Source organism: Bombyx mori, chromosome 23 (genome assembly GCF_030269925.1).
Source record: "Bombyx mori chromosome 23, ASM3026992v2".
NCBI classification, from domain to species: Eukaryota; Metazoa; Arthropoda; class Insecta; order Lepidoptera; family Bombycidae; genus Bombyx; species Bombyx mori.
This window is the reverse complement of record NC_085129.1, coordinates 8237928-8265795: the sequence shown is the minus strand read 5'-3', so window position 1 is coordinate 8265795 and position 27868 is coordinate 8237928. Positions and strand designations below refer to the sequence as shown.

Here is a 27868-nt window from a genome sequence, read left to right as displayed (position 1 = left end):
GGTACCCACCTGCGCGGACTCACAAGAGATCCTACCACCAGTATAACCAAGCAGAACACGTTATTCTACTTTTCAATATTTTTCAATTTAAACTTCTAGATTTGACATCGTTACTTTGTAAATGAGTATTTACTAGAAAATGTAACGAGAGTTAGTGTTATGGTTTCTCGTACTTTCGCCTACTTTTTCTGTGGGTAAACGGTAAGCGGTCGCAAAACTGGGTAACAGTTAGCGATCACGTGAAGTTGTGTTTAGTACGCAACAGATAATTACTCGGCGTCGCATCTCAATTAGCCGGCCGCGCCACCGCCATTGACTCGTCCGCCATTCATGGCTCCCGCGGGATCATTCATCTCTGTCACGCGACATACGATAACCCTTCTTTGTGTTTACCCGTACGTGTAATGCGAGAAAAAAGTCCGTCACAAAACGATTCCTTTGTTAGTTTCAGTAATAGAGTAATGCCACTCAAATTTTTAGTTCTACATTTGAACGTAATTATATGACGAAATACATTTTGTGTGTACACTACTGTTAATACTTAAAACACGTTTTTGTATGAAAATTACTGTAGCTGAACTTAAAGTCCGCCGCAGATAGTATCAGAGTCCACAGCAGCGTTGCCAACTCGAAATTCGTCAAAGTGGGAGATAGGGAAAGAAACTACAAGTTGGTAGTTTCCAACAAACCCCACTATGAAAAGTTGGTAGATCTACCACTTATACTTTTCAAGTCTTTTAGAGACCCTCCAAAAAGAATCTGGCATCCTTAATTTACTTTTCGATTGGATAAGACATATTTGAACTATTTTTATTAGAAATCCAATGATAAAACAGAATTACAGGTCGCTAATATTCTTCTTTTTCCCATAGTTGAGAATATTTTTGATTGTAAAAAAGCAAAAGAAAGATTACGAAAAATAAAAAAAATTATAGTTTCAATATTATTTTCATGGAGGTTTGATTTGAACTTTTTGAAAACTTCAAAAGTTGGTAGATAAAGTGGTAGGTTTGATTACGACACTAAAAGTTGGTAGATCTACCGAAAAGTTGGTAGAGTTGGCAACGCTGGTCCATAGCTACCATAACGTGGTACCGCCACCAAAATGGAGGCGGGGGGGCCAAATTACGATTATTGTGAACTAGTTTTCTGTTCACCGCAATGTGCACTAGCTCACAGCACTAGGCGCACTACCTCACAACAATCTGTGACTAAAATAAACAATTGCGCCAATAATGTTATTGCTTCATCGATGAACTATTTAGTTCGTGAACGCATACTAGGCTCGATTACACTTTTTAGCATTAATTCGAAATGAATTGCACAAATATTCTTTCTAGTTTAGATGCAACTTGTAAGTAGCTTATATTGTTTAAAAAATATTATTAAAAATATATGATAAGTACATTTAGCTAATCAATTTAACCTAAAAGAAAGCTACTTTTTAGCATTAATTCAAAATTATGGGAAATGAATTGCTAAGATATTTTTTTTAGTTTAGATGCAACTTGTATGTAGCTTATATTGTTTAAAAAAATATTATTAAAGTAATTAATTTAACTCAAAAGAAAGCTTTGAAGTTATTAAAGTTGCATTAATGTCAATCGCATCTTATTGTTACTTTGTGTTTTTTTAAATTGTTTTTATTTATTTATTTATTTATTATTTAGGCTAACGAACATATATACCTACCACTTGATGGTGAGCGGTTACCGCCGCTCTTAGACGTCAGGATTGCCAGTGGTAGAGCCAAACCGCTGGCTACCCCAACGTAGTTCATATAGGTAAAATTTATTCAGTTTCATTGGGTAAGAATTCCTACATTTTACTTATATGGACAATTTTCTTACAATATTTCAATTTGTGGTCTTCTTCCACGCACAGTTTAGATTACAAAATCCTATAAAAAAAGAAACAGCTGCCTCTTTGTTTGAAACGTACATAAATGGTACATTCATGAAGACAAAGGTCGACAGTCTGTACGAGCCTTTATGCTGTTGCATTTCCGCGTGGTCTGTCTCAAGGCGTTCTTGTTGTGAAGGGTTAACGGAAGGTCGACGTTCAATAGTCATGCTAATGAAAAGCAAAAGATCTTTCTCACCAAGTAAACTAACTATATATTCGTTACGTAGATTCTAGTAGTAGAAAAAAAAACATTCAAAATTGAAATCAACATTTATTTTTGTAAACTGTTAAACATTTACTTTGCAAAATATATCAGATTAGTTGGAAATCTTCTTGGTTCTGAATAAACACGTAATCATGGGATTTCATTTTGTTTATGAATGTCAGAAACGTTCGTAGCGTAAGAAATCCTAAGGGCGTATTGGTATTGAATGATATTACTTTTTCAGTGTTCAAATCCAAAACCCGTTGGTACCCGTTTTTTAATATTATAAATACGTCCTTAATACGTCTTTCTGAATAAATAATTAAGTTTTTTTTTTTTGTTTGTGAATGCAGAAAGGTTCGTAGCATAAAACGTCCTAAGAATGTACTGAGTGAAATTTCTCTTGTAATAGGGAATGCTGTGTATAAGAGAAATGCCCTAGCTCGCTTTTTCCCTCTCTCCAAGGTCGAGTGGTTCGCGAGACGCTCTGTCTATTCTCTCACTCTCGCTCGTCCTAAATTGATATATCTATTTGGAAAGGCTGTCCCCATAGATACAGCCCATTGAGTTTCTCTTCGGATCTTCTCAGTGAGTCGCGATTTCGATCCACTGATAGATTTTGCGAAGCACTGCCCTTGCTAGAGCTAAATTCTCTTAGGTTGAGCCCGTCAGCTCACCTATCCGTTCGGGTGTAGCTAGAATAGCCTCTTAGTCTAGGTAGGGGGAAAAAGGGACGGCTGTTATATAATACTATTGAGACTTCGACTGCATGTCTCAATGTAGGTATCGACATTCAAGTTGCGATGTCTATGGGCTCCGAAAACCACTAACGCCACGGGGGGTGGGGTGAATTCATCCATCAATACAATAAACAAAAAAACAAGTAATGAGTAAATCAACTGTTTAATTATAAACGAGTATTTATCGCCAGGATCGTCATCGGCGCCAGAACGCTTCTGTTATCCAACTCTGTCCATCCATTAAACAATACTGTCGCTCACGAATTCTTTGTCGTATTACTCAGCGGCGCAGTCGCACGTGACTATACACTAGATTATAGAACTTTATAATTAATTGCATACCTACCTACAGTGTTTCCCGTAGCGCTGTGACTTATTAACATCGAATGAATTTTCGAATTTAATTTTCAATTTAACCTGTGAGCGCTAAATAACTTAGCTGTGTTACTGCTAGCATTAAGTCCATATTTTTTTTAAAACCTAAGCTGATAGCCTTGAAGGGCTATATCAGCGGAACCTTAACTAGTAAGTGAGCTCACGGGACTCAAACCTGACGACGTTGCTAACACGAACCCTAGCAAGAGCCGTGCTTCGCAGAATCTATCACCGGATCGGAAACGCGACCCACTGAGAAGATCCGGCGAGAAACTCAATGGGCTGTGTCTGAGGGTTAATTTACTCGTCGAGCTCTTCGTTGCAAGCGACGGGTTCGACGAGAACGGTGACCGGTGCTTGAGGTACCTAAAAACACCGTTAGTGGATCGGGAGGATCCGAAATGACGTGTTTGGCCACGTCGACTGCTTTTTATTCTTTCCGCAGGATCGGGAATGTTAAGTCCATAAAAAAACGGTCAGCCCTTACGATTCTCAATTGGACCGTTAACGCGCTGAAATTAAAAAAATAAAGGGAAAATCTCTGAATATTGTAACTGCAACGGGGTACTTAAATTCATTGTTTGAAAACAAGACTACAATGAAAAACATGAACATACCTCTGAAAATTGGAAAGTACATAAATAAGACGCGATGATTATACGTTTAAATAATATATTAATTCGACTGTCCAATTCAAAATAGAGGACGAATTAATTCTATAAATATCGACCTGGTACATCTACAGAATAAAACAAAGATAATAATGTTATTTTTTTTTTTTTTATTGCTTAGTTGTGTGGACGAGCTCACAGCCCACCTGGTGTTAAGTGGTTACTGGAGCCCATAGACATCTACAACGTAAATGCGCCACACACCTTGAGATATAGTTCTAAGGTCTCAGCATTGTCACAACGGCTGCCCCACCCTTCAAACCGAAACGCATTACTACTTCACGGCAGAAATAGGCGGGGCGGTGGTACCTACCCGTGCGGACTCACAAGAGGTCCTACCACCAGTAACACACAAAATACATACATTTCTACGTTTTAACAGATACGATGAGAAACATAGTCTATCCCCTCATAGCCTATTCTAATTAAAAATAAACTTCGCTTCTTATTTCGAGCCTAAAAGATTAACCACGATTAAAGCATAATATTATAAAATATCTTCAATGGTTGAAATTTTTTTAACCGTAAACTCTGATTAATTACGTTTAATAAAACATTTCTCTTTTATTAATTTATATGCTTTTATTATTTTATGGTGTTAGCGTGCGAGATACGAGATTTCACTCACGTTAAAGTTTGGTATAGTGCTATAGATGTACTTACTTGAAATAGAGTTGACCATATATCGGTTACACTTGGATGTGAAAAATATTATTTTATTGTTATAAAAGCGATTCCCGCCATTACCGATAGAGAAAGTACAAAAAAGTAACCATTAATATAAATTATGTTCCACGATTCAAAGGTAAATTTATTTTTTTATTCGTTATACCCACATAGTTCGGGTTTCAAGATCTTTATGTCTAATTTAAGCTTGTAAGTTTAAACTTTCATGAAAAATTGGGGCAATAGTTATAATTGAAGCTCGATCAATGTACCCATAGACGAACACGCAACATTCATTGTGAATGCATTAAAATACCCTAAATATATGTTTTTAATTCTAAGCGGCTTTGTATTTTCTGCGTAAAAACGAAAAACAAAATTCAGGTTAAATAAAAATAGCAATATAACGGACTAAAAAAAACGAGAAGGTTCGAAAAAGGCGAAATTCGAGTTAGTTTCTTTAGGTTTTTTTTTTTGTAAATTTTCAGTTATCCTTAATAATGCGTATTTAATTGACCTTCGACTACATTGATGATGCCTCATTTTATTTTGTTGAAGTTAGTTTTCTTTCGTTAGCTGTTGGTTTGTTGAAGTTTTATATTATACATACATAACTTCTAATAGTAAGCTACATACAATGAAAATAAAACTCAAGTATGAATACTTAATAAATATTTTTTTTTATTGCCTAGATGTGTGGACGAGCTCACAGCCCACCTGGTGTTAAGTGGTTACTGGAACCCATAGACATCTACAACGTAAATGCGCCACACACCTTGAGATATAAGTTCTAAGGTCTCAGTATAGTTACAACGGCAGTCAGTATAGTTATAATGTTCGGTGTTGTTTGGTCTAGATTACAGTGAAAGCAGCTTATTGTGTTCTGTTGCGTTTAAGTTGCTTGCGACATCGCACACGGGTTGCAGAAAGTCGGCGCCATGCTCATTGCACAAGCAAACGCGTGCAAATGCCGTCCATACGCTAATATATCTCAAACTAACGACCCGCCCTCACTTCGCTTCGGAAACTGTAATTTAGTATTGATTTCTCCACTATTTAATGGATGTTATTATACATATAAACCTTCCTCTTCAATCACTCTATCTATTAAAAAAACCGCATCAAAATCCGTTGCGTAGTTTTAAAGATTTAAGCACACATAGGGATATATATATCTCTCTTTCTCTATAGGAACAGAGACAGCGACTTTGTTTTATACTAGGTAGTGAAGATTGACTACATAATTTGTCTATACTGTACTTGATTCTAGATTTCGACTTTAAAAATTCTTATCTTCAACAAATCTAACATTTATCATATCCATTGCCCGTGTGCATAATAATTGCAGATTTTAATACTTAAATGCCAATAATATCATTCATTGAATTATAGATGACTGACTCGGTGGCCCAGTAATTAGCACCCGTAACTGCGGGCCGAGGGTCGTGGGTTCAATTCTCGCATCGAGCAAACATTCATGTGAGATGAAAAAGTTTGTTTGCTCTTTGTCTAGGTGTTTAATTGTATGTGTGAACATATTTAAACGTATTTAAGTTTGTATATCAGTCTCTGATTCTCTTAATACAGAGAATCCTAATTTAGGACTTGATGACCGAGTGTGATTTCTCCTCTGTTTTTATTACATTACTAGCGGCCCGCTCCGACTCCGCTCGGGTTTTTAACAAAAATTTCAACGATATTTGACGTTGTTTTATTTTTTTAAATAAAAGAATACTTATTGCGGCATAACTATAATAGTTAGACATATGCTGTCGCGACACTTTTTGTAAATAATAATGTGTTCTACAAAGCCATAGTACATTATTTTATTCTATCGTCAATAGTTTTCGCAGGGCACGCGATGTAAAGAATATTTTAGGTAATTTTCATACACCTTTGGTTACATTCTTGGAGTTTTAGTAAGGATCCCTAATTTTTTTCAAAAAAGATTATAGCCTATGTCACTCGGGAATAGTGTAGCTTAAAAACAGTGAAAGAATTTTTTAAATTGGTTCAGTAGTTTCGGAGTCTATTCAATACAAACAAACAAACAAACAAATCTTTCCTCTTTATAATATTAGTATAGAGTATAGATTGAAGAAACGTCAATGAATTCAGTAGGTATAATTGTTTCACAATGTTGAACTATGAAATCGAGTATAATAATTATAATAGTAATTCGAAATACGAATTCCATTTGTTTCAATATAATCTTATAGGTTCTCGTAAACGGGCAGAGTAAGCACACGATTTGAAAGTTACGAAGTCGTGAATGTATTTGTACAACAATTATACAACGTACGAAGTAGTGTTAATGAAGTTAGCTGATGTCGTGACTGGTAATGCATCGGGTTCAGTAAATAAAGAATCTACACTAATATGCTATTTTTTTATTTAAATACGTACACTTACGGGAAAACCCTATTTTTAATATATATTTTTCGTTAGTATCAACAAGAATCTGTGACCCGCTTTTTCAGTTAGAGTTACTGTCACTCATGCACATCGGCAATGACAGGAGCTCTTCTCATACACCACAGGCTAAAATATATAAAAAGGCCTGATATACTTGAGTCAAGAAGATCCGAGTGAAAAAGAATGAAGTCAACTTAAAGTAAATTGAACTTCGGGAACTCAGACCAGTTGACTCAACTATCCAAGTGACTCAAACACAGAATGCAGTTCAATTCAGTCCGAATGCTTTGGCATGTTGACAATCGCAGCGGTTAAAGAGCTTGACGAAATTTTAGAAATTCGAATTTATTATGCATAGTGTAGATCATGTGAAGTTCCAGTACCAGCGCGTGACGGCACCGCGCGTGCTTATACACTACACATTGTACTGATTACAATGGCTGATGTCATACCGATAACGTGATGCATGCTAGGGCCACATGCGTCTTCCATGTGTAATTATTATACTAAGTTTTCCTCAAACTTTCGTAGCTATTTGTATATACTATTTAAGTATACTCATACTGTGAATCGCCCGGTGTACAACCGCCCGGCTCAACGGAACATTTCGTGTTACTTGATAATTATAGATTTAAGTTATCTGCCTATTCGACTGAAAAATCAGACAACAACATTCCAATCTAAGTATTATAGACGGCAGTTTTAATTTAATAATTATACAACTTATATTAACTGGCAACAAACCACGCACGGTCATCGGGCCCCAATTGAACATTTCTCGTGTTATAGGTCCGAGAGACTGATAAACATATTTATATATTATGTTTAAATATAGATAGTAAACAGCCAGACAAAGAACAAACAAACCTGCTCATCACATAATGTTTGCCCGATGTGGAAATCGAACCCACGACCCTCGGCGCAACAGTTCGGGCCGCTAACTACTGCACTAGAGAATCAGTTTGAATTAATTACCTTAAACGCTCATCCCAGCAACACAATCGTTCTATGTATAATATACTATGCCTAATTTCTTTGTCCTTTGACTTCGGAACTCAAAAAGCTGGGTTTCATTAAAGTTTTTGTATCTTCGCGTATGAGGATAACGTACAAGAAATTCAACTTTTCTCGTGAAAGTAAGCTTCTACAAACAAATGACGAAGTAGACGGCAACCGTTTCTCAGAATTATCCTACTTATATGGCAATGTTAGTTGACACTTCGGTAAAAGGAAATCGGTGAAGTACTGTTTGGTTAACCATTAAGAGGAATGAGTTCGACTGATGAATACATAATAATAACAAAACAAAAACATAGCAATAAGTAGTATACTTGACCCAATTTAGGGAATTCATCTCATTTTTCAGTATATACGTATAATAATAACAGTATAATGTGTGTATATAAATTAAGGCCTTTTGAATAAACCTGGTATTACTGATCCTAAGTTAAACCTTCTGTTGTTTTTCAAGCTATCTGTCAAAGAAAAGGGCATTACTAAATAATCTACCTCAAAACAAAAAAAACACCAACTGCTCGTGCCTTCGGCTTTTGGACGCCTTTGTTCATTCATGCAGTTTTTTTTATCGCTTAGATGGCTGGACGAGCTCACAGCCCACCTGGTGTTAAGTGGTTACTGGAGTCCATAGACATCTACAACGTAAATGCGCCACCCACCTTGAGATATAAGTTCTAAGGTCTCTGTATGGTTACAACGGCTGCCCGCCCTTCAAACCGAAACGCATTGCTGCTTCACGGCAGAAATAGACAGGGTGGTGGTACCTACCCGCGCGGACTCACAAGAGGTCCTTCCACCAGTAAGTACGATGACCCTGCCTATTTCTACCGCGAAGCAATAATTCATTCTAGTTTGACACAGCCGCTGTATTAAGCAATTGAGACTTGGACGTAAGCTCAAGGCGGGTTCACGCTATTATGTTTATAGGGTTCGGTAATTTAACACTTCGAAAAATTAATTACGTAATAAGTATCAAATTATAAATCAACATAAAACATAAAATAAATAAAAAAGTCACATTATTATTAATAACAACAGGTGCACCGTGAGCACTACCTTACGACTAAGAAAATAATTTTTTTTTAATGCTGTCCTCAAATTCACAATTGAGGAGAGGCAATTATTTTCCGCTCGTGAATTTTTCGGAATGTATGGTCACAGGTTCTTCGTCAATTTCGAACTCATAATTAGTGCTGTACCACGAGCAACTACGATAGCTATTATTCGTAGTTGAATTCCGATGTTTGAAATTACATAATCAATACTAGACGTCATCAATATAAGATACGTAAAAAAAACTGATTAGCATCTGTTACAGATGGACTACGTATATGTATTAATATAATATTTTACGAATTTTGAATAAATGGTATTAGAACGTAGTTTGAAATATAAATTACTTTTGTATCAAAGCAATTAACACCCACATGTAATAAACAAGTCTATTAGATACACGTGCGCTCATATCTGTTGATTTATCTTGTAAATAAACACTTGAAATATAAGTGGTTGATATTATTTTGTTATCAATGTCTGCAGAGTTATGACTTATGTGGGAAGCCACGTCAACGTTTAAACCCTTTATATAACACAAAATCAAAACCTATTTGGGCATTTCACTACACAAGTTATTGTTTAAACATACAGCATTTTTTTTAATTGCTTATACTGTACGTATAGAGAATTAGTTATAGTTATTTTACATGTGACATCGGTTGCAACCCTGTTAAGTACATAAGTAATTTTCTTTATATATTCGCGGTCTCTCACGTATTTAATTTGTCATTAATGACATGAATGTAATTAGGTACCTACTTGAAATGGAATTCGTTTTATCTAGGTTGCATTTCGTTGTGAAATCTTCAGCTTCCGTCATTGTAACCAGAGCGAGAATAGTATATACCAGTTTTAAATGTACTTCTTATATTGTTTTAAACAATAATACATATAAAACAAAAATAAATATAAAAACATGGCGAACCACAAAAATGTCAGTGACATGGGTATCAAAAATTACTTGAGTAGCCGCCTTAAGGTAACATTTGAAGTCGGAAGTCGTAACCATCAGCAATGAGGAAATGACGCCAGAGAAAAGAAAACCTAATAATCACAGGTACATAACTTTTATTTTACAGACAGGCCGTACGGAAGAGTGAATACTGCTGAAATACGACTTAGGAATATGTACGAAGAACGCATATAAGTAAATCTATTGTAAGTTTATATACGGCTTATGAATACGAGTGGGTCGTGGACTTGGGCATGCCAACTGTCAAGGAGTGTCGGTCTGACTCAGACTGCGTCGCCCACGCTCGTGGCTCTAATGTTGAATTTTACAAGACAGATGGCGCCGCTAATATTTCAAGATGATAATGTATTACATTTGCGGATGGATAGAATTGTACACAGTTAATTTTCATTTATTTCATTTAGAATTTATTCTTGATAGAATCATTGTATTTTTCGGCTTTCGCGAGTTGGAGACGTAATTAAAACCATTTTTACGGTTTTATCTCGCGGTTTTTTTGTTGTCATTTATTTCCGACGTTTCAAATTCAAAATTATTACCTATTACAGTTTTCGTGGGCACAGACGACTAGTGGTCCTTTTTGCCACCGCAACTTGCGTGGTTCGTTATAATAGTTTTGTTAGGAAACCTTCTTGAAAACTGTATTTAAAAAAATATCTAGAACATTATAAAACTGTAACTGATTTTGGCACCCTGATTTTGTAATAAAAGTTAGATTCGGCGGAGCGTCTAGCAAATAAATTGACTACTACACACACCGCAACTATACCTTACAATTGTTAATCTAACAAGAAAATGAAATTGTGCGTGCACATTATTTGTTCGGGAAGATCTTCTCCATAAAGCATTCGTCTATGGAGTTCCATTCAGTGACTGTTATGGTTACGACGGCGCCGACAATTCGCTACGCGCCCACTCTGTAATTGTGCAGCCGCGGGCATGTAGGCGGCCTCTATTCGTTCGGAATGAACTTTTATAAAAAAAAAAATGCTTAGATGCGTAGACGAGCTCACAGCCCACCTGGTGTTAAGTGGTTACTGGAACCCATAGATTTCTATGACATAAACGCGCCAAAGTTCTAAGGTCTCAAGTATAGTTACAACGGCTGCCCCACCTTTCAAACCGAAATGCAATTACTGCTTCACCGCAGAAATAGGTAGGGTGATGGTACCCACCCGCGCGGACTCACAAGAGGTCCTACCACCAGTAAATACAGAAAAATACAGTGATCATACACATATATAAACATTAGTAAGCCCAATGTGGCCGAGTATATTTTAAAGGACGTAATCACAGGCGGTGACTTTTAATTTCTGCCTTAAGCTGCTTTCAGACTACGCTATAATATAATAGCATATAGTATATAGCTCATAGTACAACAATATCACACACCATACATTAATATGGGCACATTCACACTGTACTGTACTATATATTATTGGCTAAGAATAGCGTAGTCTGAAAGCAGGTGTATGCATATGTGTCGTATTTTTTATTGTTAGATAATTCCAAATTTATATGAAATATACTATTTATTACCTATAAAGAATAGGAACTAGTCGATTACAATTACCCTACTGATACCGATTCGTGTGGGCGTATTCTAATTATATTTCGGGCTTTTGTTCTCTGCCGCTATTCTTTCTTCGTTTTCCCATTTCGTTCGCCTATATTTCTAGTAGTCTAACCACAGATCATAGAAACAAGGAGATTAGCTTTGTACAAAAAATTATTCGTGTTCAGATGTCTCCGCGTTTCTCCCACTTACTTCACTCACACAAAACCAAAAATTGTAAGAACGGCACACGAGCTCATATTTCTCCCGCACACGAAGAAACTTACAGCAACACCAATAAACTCATTAATAGAACACATGCAAAAAGAGGGCGGCGCATTTACCTGTAGCTACGGACTCTGAATAAACACACATGTGCAAGTTATGCAACTAGTGATGTTAAGTGATAATCATAGAAAAGTATCGATTAAAATTCAGTTAACTATATTATCTGCTCTCTCTCCTAAAATTTTATTGACTATAATACTTATAATAATAATAATAAATTGACTTGAATACTATACCGGAGTTTCCCTCGACCGTAGGTACTCTATACAAGCGAAGTTTTATCATAATTGGAATATTAACTAATTATATTAACTACCAAGAAACAGTTAGGATATCAACTTCTCGAATCAAGAGAAACACAAGTAAAACTGCAAGAATTTTATTGTTAAGGATTTTATTGACCAGTAAAATGTAAATATTTATTTAAAACTTGCCGCTTAGACAGTTTAGGTATAGCGTTCTTAGTTAAGTAGTGTAATCTTATGTTTACATATTTTTCCATTACGGCTTTTATAAGAATTATTAAATGGTTATTCATTGGCGATTGATTAAATTGGTGAAAATTAATTTTTTCAAAAAGATTCATACCTAAAAAATGCGATAAAGATTTTGACATGAGCTCTTGTCTAATATTTTTTGATAAAATTTTCGTGGTATTAGATGAAAGAATATATGTTTTTATTATTACTTCCATCCGTTTACATATGGTTATTACGTCACTAGATGGAAATATAAGGCCGCCTTTATCCTTCAATTTTATTAACTTGAGGTGCTTGTCATTAATTGTATCTGCAATCAAACCGCTACAGCATGTATCACACTTCAGCAATTTTAGCAAACGATGAACTATAAATCCAGCTATGTATGACACTACCTGGCTACTAAATTCTGTGACATCTTGTACAAGTATACTGATTTCCTCATCAAATACGGCTTGTTCATATAATAAACTCATCTCGTCTTCGTCATTACCTTCGTGTAACTTACATGGTTCGATGACAATCGATTTATATTTTGGACAGCTGAAGAGCACGACAAAAAAGAAACCTCCTCAAGAGCTATACAGTTTCCCTGGTCTACATCTCTAAGCTCCGACTTTACCAAGAGCTTTTTATATATTGCTTGAAACTGTCGCGCCGTTGGGTTGGTGCTGCATCCACCATGTGACCGTATATGTCCAAACATAAGCTCTAAATGATCTTGGCTGATTTTGTAAGCCGGAATGTACTTAAGTTTTTGGTCCTTTTCAATTAGTTGTATATACAAGGCCTTGAGGCTTTCTATGCACACTAATAAACCAATAAAACCGGTTTTTCTGGGTGTAATGATAGCTTTTGTACCATCTGAAAGCTTTATAGATGTTAGACACCGTTTCGCCTTTTCTAAAGTTTCAAATACCTTGTCTTTGTTGCCTGGGCAAACTGGTTTTTTATAATGGAGTTGGGCCATATGCCTTGAATTTAACACATCGAACAAGTTGTTGATAGTTTTTAGATATTCCACAGTGCCTTCTACATCATCAAAACCAGCGATTTGAAGTTCACAACAAAAATTCAGGGCATCTGCAACACTGTTGCTAAATAATTGCGAAGCTAAGCGAACTTTCATTTTTTGGTTCTTGAAAAAGATATGACTTTTTCGTAATTTATTTGCTAAGTGCAGTTTTTCTTTATCCTGAATGTCATACAGATTTTTTAGATGACTCCATTTTATACACCTATTTGAAGCATCCATGAAACATCCATATGATTCAAAAGCATTTCTCAATAGCTTCAGCATGTGGCATGGATCGAGAAAAATATGTACAGGTTGACGAGTAACGGGGTGCTCAAAATATGATTTTAAGTTTTCAACTTCAAAAGAACATCCGAGTTTCTTAGCCATGGTGATATTGGCTGGACAGCCGTCAAAAGTCATCGAGGTAACTTGAATACCTGTATCTTCTAATAATTCCAAACATTGTCTGACAAGATTAGACCGTTGTTCTCCTGTGACACCGTCAATGAGAAAATACCCGACTGGTATTTTCCAAGCCCCATTAATTGCGGTAACTAAAAATACAAGAACTTCTTTGGCTTCGGGTAAACAATCCCCTTGTTCTGCAGAATTAGAAATATCAACATACCCGTGCATTTGTTTTCCATCCCACTCTACATGCTGTCTGATTGCCATTTCATCTAAAACTAAATTACACAACAATTTGTGTTTAGTGCAGGCAGTTTTAAGTTTTATCGCTTTTAATGATTCTTGCGTGAATCCAGGCTGAGCATCGATAGATTGGTACCACTTTTTTATGGTTCGAATATGAGGCAAAGCTGTTTGGAATTTTTTTCTTACATACGCGTACGCCTTTGGCGAATAAAAGTGAAGAGTAGTGGCAAAAATTCTTAAAGCAGGCGGATATTTCTGGTTAGTACTTTGACCCGATGAAACATTTCTTTCATAACGCTGGATAAGGTCGGTTACTCCAATGTTTTCTAATTGCGTAACGTGATCAGCACTAATGAAGTTTTTTTCATTAAGGTTTTTCAAAATGTCCTTTAAATTAGCAATTTTTTTCTGATAACGGCTGGTTTTCTTTTGAAGCCTTCTGATTTGCATTTTTTGTGTTTTTATGAAACTGTCTTGTACCAAAATCAATTGGCGTAATTTACGCTTTCTAGGTGTTTCGATGAGATCATTTTTTTCCAGATTTTCTTGTTCCAAAATGCTATTTTGTCGAGCATTAAAGTTTGTATCGATACCATATATTGTAGACGTTGGAGCAGTATTTTCCGAATTATCGTTTTTTTCACAAGTGAGATTTTGTGATTCGGTTCCGGTTGGAAGTTTTAAAGCAACCGTCTGTAATTAAGAAAACATTCCGCATTTATATAATTTCTCATATAAAAAACTTACTTTGTTTTATATTTATATTAAAAAAAAGAAACAAGTTTTTGATGTTGTAAAATAGTTTAACTTACCAAATTAGGATCCTTTTTATCCAATTCAGAATAAAAGCACACTTTGGATGTGGAAGGTTCCATATAATTCATCAATACCATACGCAACTTCAATGTTGGGACCGACCATTCGAAGAGCCGACGAACTTTCTTCAATGGTTGAAAGCACTTTGGCTCAAAGTGGGACGAGCATATGGTGTGATTTTTTGTTGGGAACCAGCTTGGACCCCTTCCTGTCGCATTTATCCACATTTCTTTTATCTTTGGATCTTTCGGATAGCTAAAGTTTTAAAATAAAAGCATGGTATAAATGATGATCATTATATGAATGATGCATGAATACCACAATATATTAAAAACCAACACATTATCTACACTTATTTTACGTTTTATCAGTTATTTAATGCTCAGTTTCTGAAGTTACTATTTACCTATATTGCCATTAGCTATTGATTCAATAAAAGTTAGGTGAAGTAATCAAGAAATAGAAACAAATTGGGTTTTTAAATAATTAATTGTATCTTAAATAATCATTCGTACTAAATAGGATCGTATAAAATATCGACAATACAGACAATACAATAACAGACAACCCTAACACACAAAAGCCGACAGCGGCCGCTTCACGAAACTATCGTGTGAGTGAGAGTATCAGTAAAAAAATTATCCATTGCGCTATTAGAGCAGCCGATTCATCGATTCATTTGTACTAAGCAAGCAATGGTTTTAGTTCCTAATGAAAAGGGATCTATCATCGCTTTTCTAAATTTTTTAATGAATTCTGTAATTTCAATATGATAAACTATAATATTGTAGTACTTACGTGTGAAATGAGATGCTATCTTTCTTGTAATTCACAATACAGCTGTTATTTTTGCAAACAATCACTGAACAACGCGGCATTTTGTTAAAAATCGTAAGCAATGAAGACGTCGCAAGTTGACATTCGACTAATGACCGAAACTGGCATCAAGCCGCTTTGAGGCCAGATGCGTTCGCAAGCGCCACGCCTCCTTGCCATATCTCCTGTGTTTCTATGATCTGTGAGTCTAACAATATCATTCCTTTCCCGTAGGAGCCCGTAATTTAACGATCTTAATTCATTGCAAAGGTATACAATACACATATACAATTTTTCAAGACCGAATTTTACCTTGGTGAATGAGATGCCATCTATCGACACTTCGACGGAACTAGTATTTTTTTTTTGTCTAATTCACTATTTCTTTTTTTTTATAATTATTTAATACAAAACCAAATTGGAATTCCCCAATAACAAAACGTTTATCTTCCAGGAAAACATGTCATGTAGGTCAAAGATTATAAAATGAATACCTTTAGTTAAGTACCAACTTCAGTTATTTTAATGGAAGCCAATATTTACTTTTGAAAAACAGGTTTATGACTAAGCACTGTATTTACCTGACAATGTGCACTGGACGATCCTAAAAAGATTTAATTGGGACCAGGATTCCGGTTTGTATTACCGCGCTCATGCTTAGATTATTGCCGAGAGGCGTTCGTTGTCTCTTGCCGTTTTTATAAGTTAGAAAGGGACAAAATCTTGGAATTCGTCTTAGGTGAAAGAGTGACGTTGTGATGCAGGCGTTGGGGACGTGATCAGTAACATTATGCAGCCTTGCAAGGACGTTGCGTCTATGCACCAACGTAGTTAATTAATTCCACCTTCGCGATGACTCATCGTTCGCCAATGCAGTAAATAAACAGGTGAACCTACGCAATTTCAATTTTTGTACCTTAAGCGTTAGAATACAACTTACCTAGATAAAACAGGACTTTTCTGAAAATATGTACCTACTGAAAATCACCCTACCTTTTTTTCCTACTTATTCTAGTAATCTCGAGGGGTTATTCTAGATTCACCGAGCTAGTAGGTGAATTCACGGGGCTCAAACCGGGAGTGTTGCCAACACTGGCCCTAGCAAGAGCAGTGCTTCGCAGAATCTAGCACCGGATCGGGAACGCAACCCACTGAGAAAACTCGGCGAGAAACTCAGTGGGCTGTGTCTATGGGTTAATTTACTCGTCGAGCCCTTTGTCGCAAGCGACGGGTTTGGCGGGGACGGTGACCGGTGCTTAAGGTAAGTACCTAAAAACACCATTAATGGATCGGGAGGATCCGTAATGACGTGTTTAGGGCGACGTCGACTGTTTACCATTCGGTTCAAAGGTATATGACCCTAGTGATAATTTAACTTAATCTTGTGGTCATTCATTACAGTTCCGAGACGTGGTGCTTCACAAAAGATCTTTATAAAAAGCTTTGTGTCGCGCAGTGAGCTATGGAGAGGGCTATGCTTGATATTTCCCTACGAGACCGAATCAGAAACGAGGAGATTCGTAGAAGACATTGCTGAGCGCAAAGTTTCTGACATTGCTCGTAGGTTTAGTAAGCTGAAGTGGTAGTGGGCAGGCCTCATAGCGCGAAAATCGGACGGCCGATGGGGCAGAAAGATCCTTGTATTGACCTTTACCGGCCGCACTGGACATTAATTGGAGAGGCCTATATTCAGCAGTGGACAGTGGACAGGCTAAGATGATGATTGTGGTCATTCATTAAGATCCGAACAGGTATTCACGTTGGAAAACTGGAAAACTTTACTGGTGGTAGGACGTCTTGTGAGTCCGCGCGGGTAGGTACCACGATCCTATCTGTTTATGCCGTGAAGCAGTAATGTGTTTCGGTTTGAAGGGCAGGGTAGCCGTTATACTGTTCAAACTAAGATCTTAGAACTCACATCTCAAGGTGAGTAGCAGCATTTACATTGTAGATGTCTATGGGCTCCGGTAGCCACCTTAACACCAGGTGGGTGGTGAGCTCGTCCACCCATCTAAGACATTAAAAATAAATAAAAAAGTCACATTTAATAATATTTTGCAATACTTCGATAGAGTTTCAAAAGACATAAATATGACACAAATGAACTTATTAGGTATTCATATGTATTTTCCTGCATGCGAGGGAAGAGGAAAATCCAGAAAATGACTTCACAGTACATTGTACTATGATTCAAAAATTAACAGATATCAACTGTAATAATTATTCTAATGCTATTACTTTTTACTGGTGGATAGATGTGCCGTGAATCCACACGGGTAGATACCACCGAGCTGCCTATTTCTGTCGCGAAGCAGTCACGCATTCCACCCTAACGTCAGGACATTGCAATTGAGATTTAGATAACACAGCTCAAGGTGGACAGCATTTCACAATGCGACATGTGGTTTCCAGTAACCACTTAATACCAGGTGGGACGTGAGCTCGTTCACTCACCTAGCGCAATAAAAGAAAATTAAAAGCCAAGTGAATCAATCTTCTTTTAATTTTTAGACATTTAAGGTTCTTTTCTTTATTCTTTATTGTACACACAGTTAATATTACAGTAATTGCGTAAGATATAAAAAAAATGGCGAGCTTAACTCAACAATTGAGTTTTCTACCAGCTAACCGTTCTTAACGAAGGAAAGCTTTAAATGAGTGGGTAGAATATAATCTAATCAATTTACAATCCAAACAAGAACAATAATAAAAATAAAAAAATAAAACACTAATACATAATATATTAGACTACATATATATACATACACACATAAATCTTTTATTAGTTTTCCGTTTCCTAATTTTTGAGCGTTATGACCTCCGCCCTGACGCCGCGTATAATGAAGCGCTAAAACTTGTCCACTGCTGCATTGCATGCTCCGTGGAATTTCTACTGCAATGCGGTGCCTGTGACCATGACTTCTCAAGGTCGATATTCAATATGATGATATAAAATAGTGATCGAAAATAGAGATCGATTGGTGTGACTGCGAAGACAAATAGTCTTCTACATTTTCAATTCACACAAGCAGGACAGGTTAGCGCGAAGGGGCTGTCCACGAAATGTTATCCATTTTTCTGCAGGACCATGGTTTATAAACAGTCCACATCTCAGTATTATAAAGAGATCCATCACATCGCGTTCATAACATAAAAACGAGGTGTAGTATTTTTAGCCTTCGTAAAAAGTTTCTCTGCACAGCTCTTTCCTGTACACCAGTGATTATCAAACTTATTTCTTTTACCGCCCCCTTTGAAAATCAATTACTTTTCAGCGCCCCCCATTTTTTATACACCCCTAAAACTTTAAAACCACAATTTCATTAATTTAATTATAAATGTTGTATTAATTTTAGTAAATGTAGTACCACGTAGTACATAATTATGTATTTGTAGATGCTATTATTGTTTCTTCATATTATTATATGTCCGTACATTGCTACAGAGCGTGTATTTACAAATTTGCAAAGTAAAAATGAATTCTTCTCATCAATATGTTTGTTTAAATTCAGAATCACCAAAATAAATTGCTAGTTCACTGTACTATTACTATGCTAATTTATTAGAACGAAACTATTTTTGTTGAATATCTTTCTCATTAATATAAGATTCTCATCATAAGATAATTAAAAATTTATATTTCGATTAGTAAATAATACTACTAACAATAATAACTTATTAAACTACGAATAAGCTAAACCTGGAAGTCGTAGAGGATTTCATTCATCTGGGCTCCGTCACAGCTAGTAATGGATCCTCCGAAAAGGACCTCAGAAGGCGAATCAGTGTGGCAAAGAGAGCTATGTCCCAAATGGACCGTGTTTGGGCGGACAGAAACATCTCGAGGAATACCAAAAAGCAGCTCGTCACCCCCATCGTCTTTTCCATTTTTCTCTACGGCGCAGAGACTTGGACCCTCAAGAAAGCCGATCGCCAACGCATCGACGCGTTTGAGATGTGGTGCTGGAGGAAAATGCTCGGGATTCGTTGGACAGAACACAGAACCAACGAATCCATTCTTACCGAGCTCAAGATTCCAATGCGCCTCAGCACTACATGCGCGCGGAGAAGTTTTGAGATCTTTGGACATATCGCCAGAAAGAGAGGTGACAATCTGGAAAAGCTGCTGGTAACAGGCAAGGTATGCGGGAGAAGACACAGAGGCAGAAATCCAATGCGCTGGTCGGACCAAATACGCTCCACTCTCAATATCTCAGTCCACGTTACTATCCACACAGCCGAGGACAGGCAGGAATGGCGCAAGATGATGCAGGAGAAAGTTATTAGAGGAGGCCACCACCCTCAGCACTGAGGATTATCGACGCAAGAGGGAAGGAAACTATGAAAAATAAATTAATATCATTTCGTATTATATTTATGGGTAATTTTTTATAGAATTTTAGTTTATAATTCAGAACTGGTTCAAATAAAAACCGCCGCCTAAGTCAGCGTTTTTATTATTTGTAATAATTAATATCTATACTAATATTATAAAGAGGAAAGATTTGTTTGTTTGTTTGTATTCAATAGGCTCCGAAACTACTAAGCCGATTTGAAAAATTCTTTCACTGTTTGGAAGCTTCATTATTCCCGAGTGACATAGACTATAATGTTTTTTTGAAAAAAATTAGGTATCCTTACTAAAACTCCAATAATTTAACCCAAGGTGTAAAAAAAATTTCCTAAAATATTCTTTACGTCGCGTACCTACGAAAACTATTGATGATAGAATAAAATAATGTACTACGACTTTGTAGAAAACATTATTATTTACAAAAAGTGTCGCGACAGCATATGTCTAACTATTATAGTTATGCCGCAATAAGTGATCTTTTATTTAAAAAAATGCCCCTGGTAAGACACGGAGTGCCCCCCTACCTTCGCCGACTGGTGGCTTCCTACTTGAAGGATAGATCGGTCACGTGTACTGGACACGGTGGGATCGTGCACAGGCTCCCGGTCCCGGTGTGGAATATCGGGTATGACTGGGTACTGAGAGGTGCCCTCCTCCCGGGCCTAATCGTGATCTGTTACGCAGACGATACGCTGGTCGTGTCCCGGGGGGGGGGGGGGGGGTTGCTCGTCTTGCCACCGCTGGGGTGGCGCATGTCGTCGGCAAAATCAGGAGATTGGGCCTCGACGTGACACTCAGTAAATCCGAGGCCATGTGGTTCCACAAGCCCCGGAGTGCCACCTGTTGATGCCCATATCGCGGTTGGAGGCGTCCGTATCGGGTCGGGGTGCAGTTGAAGTACCTCGGCCTCATTCTGGACAGTCCTTGGACCTTCCGTGTTCACTTTCAGAACCTGGTCCCTCGTTTCTTGGGGGTGGCCGGCGTGTTAAGCTGGCTTCTTCCCAACATCGGGGGGCCTGACCAGGTCACGCGCCGTCTCTATACGGGGTTGGTGCGGTCAATGGCCTTATATGAGGCGCCCGCGTGGGGCCAGTCACTGGCCGTGAGGGGTAGCGAAGTTGCTGCAACGGCCGCAACGCACCATCGCGGTCAGGATCATCCGTGTTTATCGCACCATCTCTTTCCAGGTGGCGTGTGTACTGGCTGGGACGCCGCCTTGGGTCCTGGAGGCGGAGGCCGCTGACTATCAGTGGCGGGCTAACCTTCGTGCCCAGGGCGTGGCGCGTCCCAGCCCCAGTGTGGTCAGAGCGCGGAGGGCCCAATCTCGGCGGTCCGTGCTGGAGTCATGGTCCAGGCGGCTGGCCGATCCTTCGGCTGGTCATAGGACCGTCGAGGCAATTCGCCCGGTTCTTGTGAATTGAGTGAATCGTGACAGAGGACGCCTCACTTTCCGGCTCAAGCAGTTACTCACTGGGCATGGTTGCTTCGGTGAGTTCCTACACCGGATCGGAGCCGAGCCGACGGCAGAGTGCCACCATTGTGGTTGCGACTTGGACACGGCAGAGCATACGATCGCCGCCTGCCCCGCATGGGAGGGGTGGCGGCGTGTCCTCGTCGCAAAAATAGGAAACGACTTGTCGTTGCCGAGTGTTCTGGCATCGATGCTCGGTGACGACGAGTCGTGGAAGGCGATGCTCGACTTCTGCGAGTGCACCATCTCGCAAAACGAGGCGGCGGGGCGCGTGAGAGATGCACAGGCCCGCCCCCGTCGAGCGGGGTCCAGGGAGGCGGATCTCGCCCAAGCCCTGGCCCTCCTAAGTGTTTCGGGTCTCCCTCACATGTCGGCCTGGGGACCGGCGAAGGGGGCCTAAGAAGACGACGCCGCGACGTGCAAGCTGCTCTGCATACGTTTTACGTATGAGCATCCGGGTGATGGAAGGCCGGCTATCCCCAACCCGCCCTGGTTCTGACCCAGCGGGGTATTCCGTAGGATAGACCATTCTAACCGGCGCCATCTAGGCGGGCTTCGGACAGCCTGCCGACCGAGAGGGCTGGTGGTTGTGGCGCCGACGACCGCCAGTCCGGCATCCCGAGGGGGAGGGTGATGGGAGAGATGTGCTCCGCACTAAGCACTTCACTTTCCCCCCTTTGCCTTTTCATGAGCTCTGTCTCATGCGAGGTTTGGATGCTGGTTGTTGAGCGACAGGAGGTTTTAGTCGGTTAGTGAAAGGCGGAAATCCGGCGATTTCCACCTGACACAAAAAAAAGTGTGGCACTCGGGAACTGCGGCGGTAAAGCTGTTGCATAGCATTTTTTATCAACTTATGACATTATAATTAGACAATGATAATTTAATATTAAAACAATAATAAAACAAGGCCACGCTATATTAAACCTTAATAAAGGCAAAACCTTAACTGTCCCCTTCACACTCATAAGCTAAAGCGCGTGAGAGAGAGATGGGCAGACTTTTTAGGATTTGCATGCAGTGTGACATCACGCCACGCGCTTATTCACAAACACTACACAAGCGCAACGTGTGAATGTGTTGAACGCGAGCTACATGGTAGGCGGAGTGAGGGGTGTTAGGTTTTTTTCGTTACGGAATTTCATGATTCGGTCGCCGCGCTCAAGGCCCGCGATAAAAGCTATGCAAGAGCTTAAAAATGTATGAACTTGTAATAAAATCTCTTTGGCTATACTATTTGTATCTGGCTGGTTTTGGTATCATTAAAAGTTTAAATTCGAAAGAAGATAATTCCAAATTAAAATTAGGAAGATGTGTGATTTTTATTTATTTTTCGTACTGTCAAGATGAGTGAATCTAATGAAGACAATCGATACATTTGAAAATTTTACTACAAAAAAAGGAAAAAAGCAACGCAAGCCGTGAAAAAAATTTGCGTTGTTTATGGACCTAGTGATGTGTCTGTGAGAGTAGCACAAATTTGGTTTAAGCGTTTTCAATCCGGAAATTTTGATGTCAAAAATGCACGTCGCTCTGGTCGCCTTATTACGGATAAAATCGATGCCATTTTTGAAAAAGTGGGGCAAGATCGGCATATCAGTAGTTCAACGTAACTGAAGAACTAGGAATTGACCACAAAATAGTAATGGCGCATTTGAAAAAAACTGGGTACACAAAAAAGCTCACTGAAAGAAACCTAATGAACCGTATACTAATTTGTGATTCTTTATTACGACGTAATGAAACCGAACCATTTTTGAAGAAGCTGATAACTGCTGATGAAAAGTGGATCACGTACGACAAGAACGTACGAGAAAGGTTGTGGTCAAAGGCCGATCAGGCTTCACAGACTCTGGCGAAACCCAGGTTAACTCGCAACAAGGTGATGCTGTGTGTGTGGTGGGATTGGAAGGGCATTATACATTATGAGCTGTTACCACCAGGCAGGACCATCGATTCTGAACTCAACTGCGAACAACTAATGAGATTAAAGCAAGAAGTTGAGAGAAAGCGGCCGGAATTATACAACAGAAGGGGTGTGGTTTTTCATCACGATAACGCTAGACCTCACACATCTTTAGCCACTCAGCAAAAATTAAGAGAGCTTGACTGGGAGGTGTTATAATGCATCCGCCATATAGTTTTGACCTTGCACCTTCAGATTTCTACCTGTTTCGGCCTCTTCAGAATTCTTTAGGCAGTGTCAGGTTAACATCACGAGAGGACTGCCAAAACCAATTGTCGCGGTATTTTGATCAGAAGCCCCAAAATTTCTATAGCAATGGGATCATGTCCCTACCTACAAGATGGCAAAAAGTTATCGAACAAAATGGTACCGACATACTTTACTTAAATGTGAATAAATTATATTAAAAAATGTGAATTTTCTTAAAAATTGCGAAGGAACTTTTTCCCCAATCTATTATTATATAGAAATAAAATAGTAAACAATGTTTACAATAAGTGGGCTGTTTAGGCTTACTATACTATACTATTTGACATTGGACGGTAATGGGTAAATTGTAAAAAATAATAATCTAAGACAAGTTTTTGAACAATAATTATATAAGCAGTTCCATTTTATATAAAAATTATGATTCTTACATCAGTAATTTCTTATAACATGCTAGAAAAATGCTTTAAAATGCCCTTATGTTAAAAACAAGAAAGAAAGTAAAGAAAACCTCAATTTGTGTTAGTTTACGTATGTGTAATATTTTAAAACTCTGCATGGTAGTTTTTTTTTTTCTAATGTTTAAAATAATTTCTGGCGCAATGTAATTAAGGTAAAATTGCTCTAATTTTTTAACTATCATCGATCATGTTCCGCAGAATCTTGTTACAACTTGATTGCGTACGGTGTGTGGGCTATCCTACGAAATCTATGTTAATTACAGTCAAACCTGGATAAGCGAGAGTTCAAGGGAGCACAATCTCATTCTCGCTTATAGAGGTTTCTCACTAAACCGAGTTTCTCTCTAATGCACTCTCTGAATTTCATTTCGCGGTTTTCCGGATTGAAACGCATTCACTATTTTAAGTTTATCACTTAATGACAGTACATTAATTTTCCGTTTTAATATGATGCAGAACAGAACTTTCCTTCGCAATTAACGATAAAAAAAAAAGAGTAAGTCCGACAAAGAGAACGGTACACAGGCACACGTGTCCATTCGAAAAGAATGCGATAAAATAACAAGGTTATTTAGTTTCACACAAGGTTCAATATTGACGAGAAAACAATACAAAAACAATGGTAGGAAGTTCCATGAAAGCTACGAATGAGTCATAAAATAGCAGAATTTGTTTTGTCATTTGTTCCTCCTAAATAATATATTTAAATAAAGCTCGACTGTCGCTTATAGAGGTAAAGATAAGTAGCAGTCTCACTTACGGAGGTCCATAAGGGAAAAACGACTCTCTCTTACAGAGGTTTCTGTTTCTCGCTAATAGAGGTTTTGGGAGCTTAAAATGACGGGTCCTGGCTATTACTCTCACTTATAGAGTTTTCTCACTTATCCAGTTCTCACTTACCCAGGTTTGACTGTATTTTAAGTTTTTATAACATCATACAGCGTAGAAATATAAACTAATTATTCGTTATTGTGTAGTAGGTGAGTTTTAATTTTAGTAAAATTTAAAATACTATAAAGTAAATGAAATTACAAATTTTACAGCGCCCCCCTAACCCACATCAACGCCCCCCATTTTTTCCTGGACCCCTTAACGCCCCCCTCTAGGTTTCAAACGCCCCCCAGGGGGCGTTATCGCCCACTTTGAGAAAGACTGCTGTACACCATTCTATACATACCTAATGGAACCGCGACGACAGAAAAGTTTAAGTACTTTTCTTTTTAATTGTTCGCGTAGATGGATGGAGTAATTGTTCCGGAGCTCAGAGTCATCTAAACGTCAATGCCACCTGCTAGACGTAAGGCTTGAGACAAGAGTTCTAAGTCTCCGTTTTTACAGTACAACGGCTGCCCCACCCATCAAGCCAGAATAGGCTGGACGGTGGTAACTATCCATGCGAACGTGATGTAGTGAGCTAATAACTTTATCGTTTTGAAATTATACCTATTTACACCGAGTAAACATTATTGAGGCTGGCGACAAAACATTTAAACCAAAAAAATATGTAATGAATACAAAAAAATATTGTTGATAGTGGTCATGGTGTGTGGTAGAATTATCTGGAAGCGATAACGCACAGTAATAAAAAAGTCGGAATTCATGGGAATATAAAAAGCTTTGCCCCGGAATTTATTACGCATTTTCAAATTGGGAACGGGACCGACATTGGGTTTTACAAATGTTTGTGATCTGATAAAAACATTTACAGGACTTTATTCTCTTATTGCATACGAGCAGACAAACTCGCTTATTTGGTGTACGTTGCATAAATAAAAAAAAGAGGTATGCGTAAAACTGGAGTACATAAATTCATTATTCAAATAAAACGGAACACTGTTTGACCTTTTGATATACGTCGGGTTAATCAACAATGAAAAAACTTTAGGGACGCCAAATCAAATGGAATGCGGGGTTTATCGCGCTGAATCATTCCGTCTAGCAGACTTTCGCATATTAATACATTTCCAAATGCATCCCGCCGACGTGTGCCGTCGTCTGAGCTATTTCCGAGCGCCACTATTCTCGCTCAGACGCCTCAAGCGCCGTGGCGAACTAACGCACTTCACCTTTATTTAAAAAAAACCGCCTTTGATCAGACAAAACGAACACCCGACGAACAACGTTCGGCCCGTTACCCTTTGCTTCATTCCTGCGTAATGACATTCTCGCGTTCCGTGAAATATTAAAGCTCGCGAAAATCCTTCTGTTCTACAATTTATTTTGTATTCAGTTGAACTATTAAATGTATTATTATTATTGCTTAGATGGGTGGACGAGCTCACAGCCCACCAGGAGTTAGGCGGTTACTGGAGCCCATAGACATCCACAACGTAAATGCGCCACCCACCTTGAGAATAAGTTCTGCTGCCCCACCCCTCAAACCGAAACGCATTACTGCTTCACGGCAGAAATAGGCCGCGCGGACTCACAAGAGGTCCTACCGCCAGTAAAAGCATTAGTGTAAGAGACGTGGATGTAGTTTATTATAATGCAAATACTCGCATTAACTCTACCTCACGTTTCCAAGCGGATAGCGGTATTTCGGTCTCTCTGACTGAACCCATAGAGCTCGTATACATGTTCGGTATAGCATTACACCTCGAGTTACCAGTAATAGGTAAACGAAAAAGAATGAGAAGACGAAAAAGATATTTAGGTTGTCCTATTGGGACATGAGCTCGTTCCATAAATTTCTCTCTGATAAATACCCGAAAGCAGAAAACTTTCACTTACATTTTAATAATTTACATACCAACCTTTTGATTATATTAGGTATGGTAAAAAAATTATATTTTATCACAAAACTACAAAAGGCTCGTCCAGAGACCTCGCCTTAGGATGAATGGGCGGACTTCAGAAAATCTGGAAGGCCCAATAGTTGTGTTTGATAACCAAAAACTTCGGCCGACAACGTAGGAAGATTTCATTATCTAGTGGTGTTAATAGTCTGGTGTAGAAACGCTCATTCTTTATATAGCATAGAGCTTTCGTCTCTGGATCCCTAAATACTGGTCGTATACTATATTTAATAAATATACTGTAAATAATAGGTACCATTTGTGATTAAACAATATGTAAGTATTAACTGTCACACATATTGTTACCTAATAATAGTATTACTGCACTTAATTTAAAATACGTACCTGTCATATGTTTACGAATAACCCTCACTATAATATCTTTAAAAAAGGTTTGATAAAAATGATAACAAAAAAAAAATTATCGTTACAATTAAAATTGAATAATTATGATGGTATAGATTAATTGTGAGCTCAAACTTGAAGCAAGCATGCATGAAAATGAAATGTCTCAAGATATGAGATGCCATTTATCTTGGGTGGGTCGTCTAATCAATCAACCATTTACATAATAATATACCGTATTAATATATATCTCGTTGTTATAAAAAAAAATATATATATATCACATATTTATACCTAATATAGTCAGTAATTAACTATTTTTTTATTTTTTTTCGAATGCTGATCAAAAATGTTTTTTTTTATTGCTTCGATGGGTGGACGAGCTCACACACCACCTGTTTACCAAGTGGTTACTGGAGCCCATAGACATCCACAACGTAAATGCGCCACCCACCTTGAGATATAAGTTCTAATGTCTCAAGTATAGTTCTGTATAGTTACAACGGCTGTCCCACCCTTAAAGCCGAAACGCATTACTGCTTCACGGCAGAAATAGGCAGGGTAGTGATACCCATCCGCGCTGACTCACAAGAGATCCTACCACCAGTAAAAAAAATTTG

The 27868-nt window shown here is 38.1% G+C and overlaps 1 long non-coding RNA gene across 1 annotated transcript; it reads left to right on the top strand.

Annotated features, from left to right (window-relative positions):
• Positions 1 to 8901: 8901 nt before the first annotated feature.
• On the top strand, positions 8902 to 10506 carry LOC119630303 (uncharacterized). The gene is made up of 2 exons (XR_005246093.2): positions 8902 to 9732; positions 10130 to 10506. It is a non-coding gene; the product is annotated as an uncharacterized LOC119630303 (long non-coding RNA).
• The last annotated feature ends 17362 nt before the right edge of the window (positions 10507 to 27868 follow it).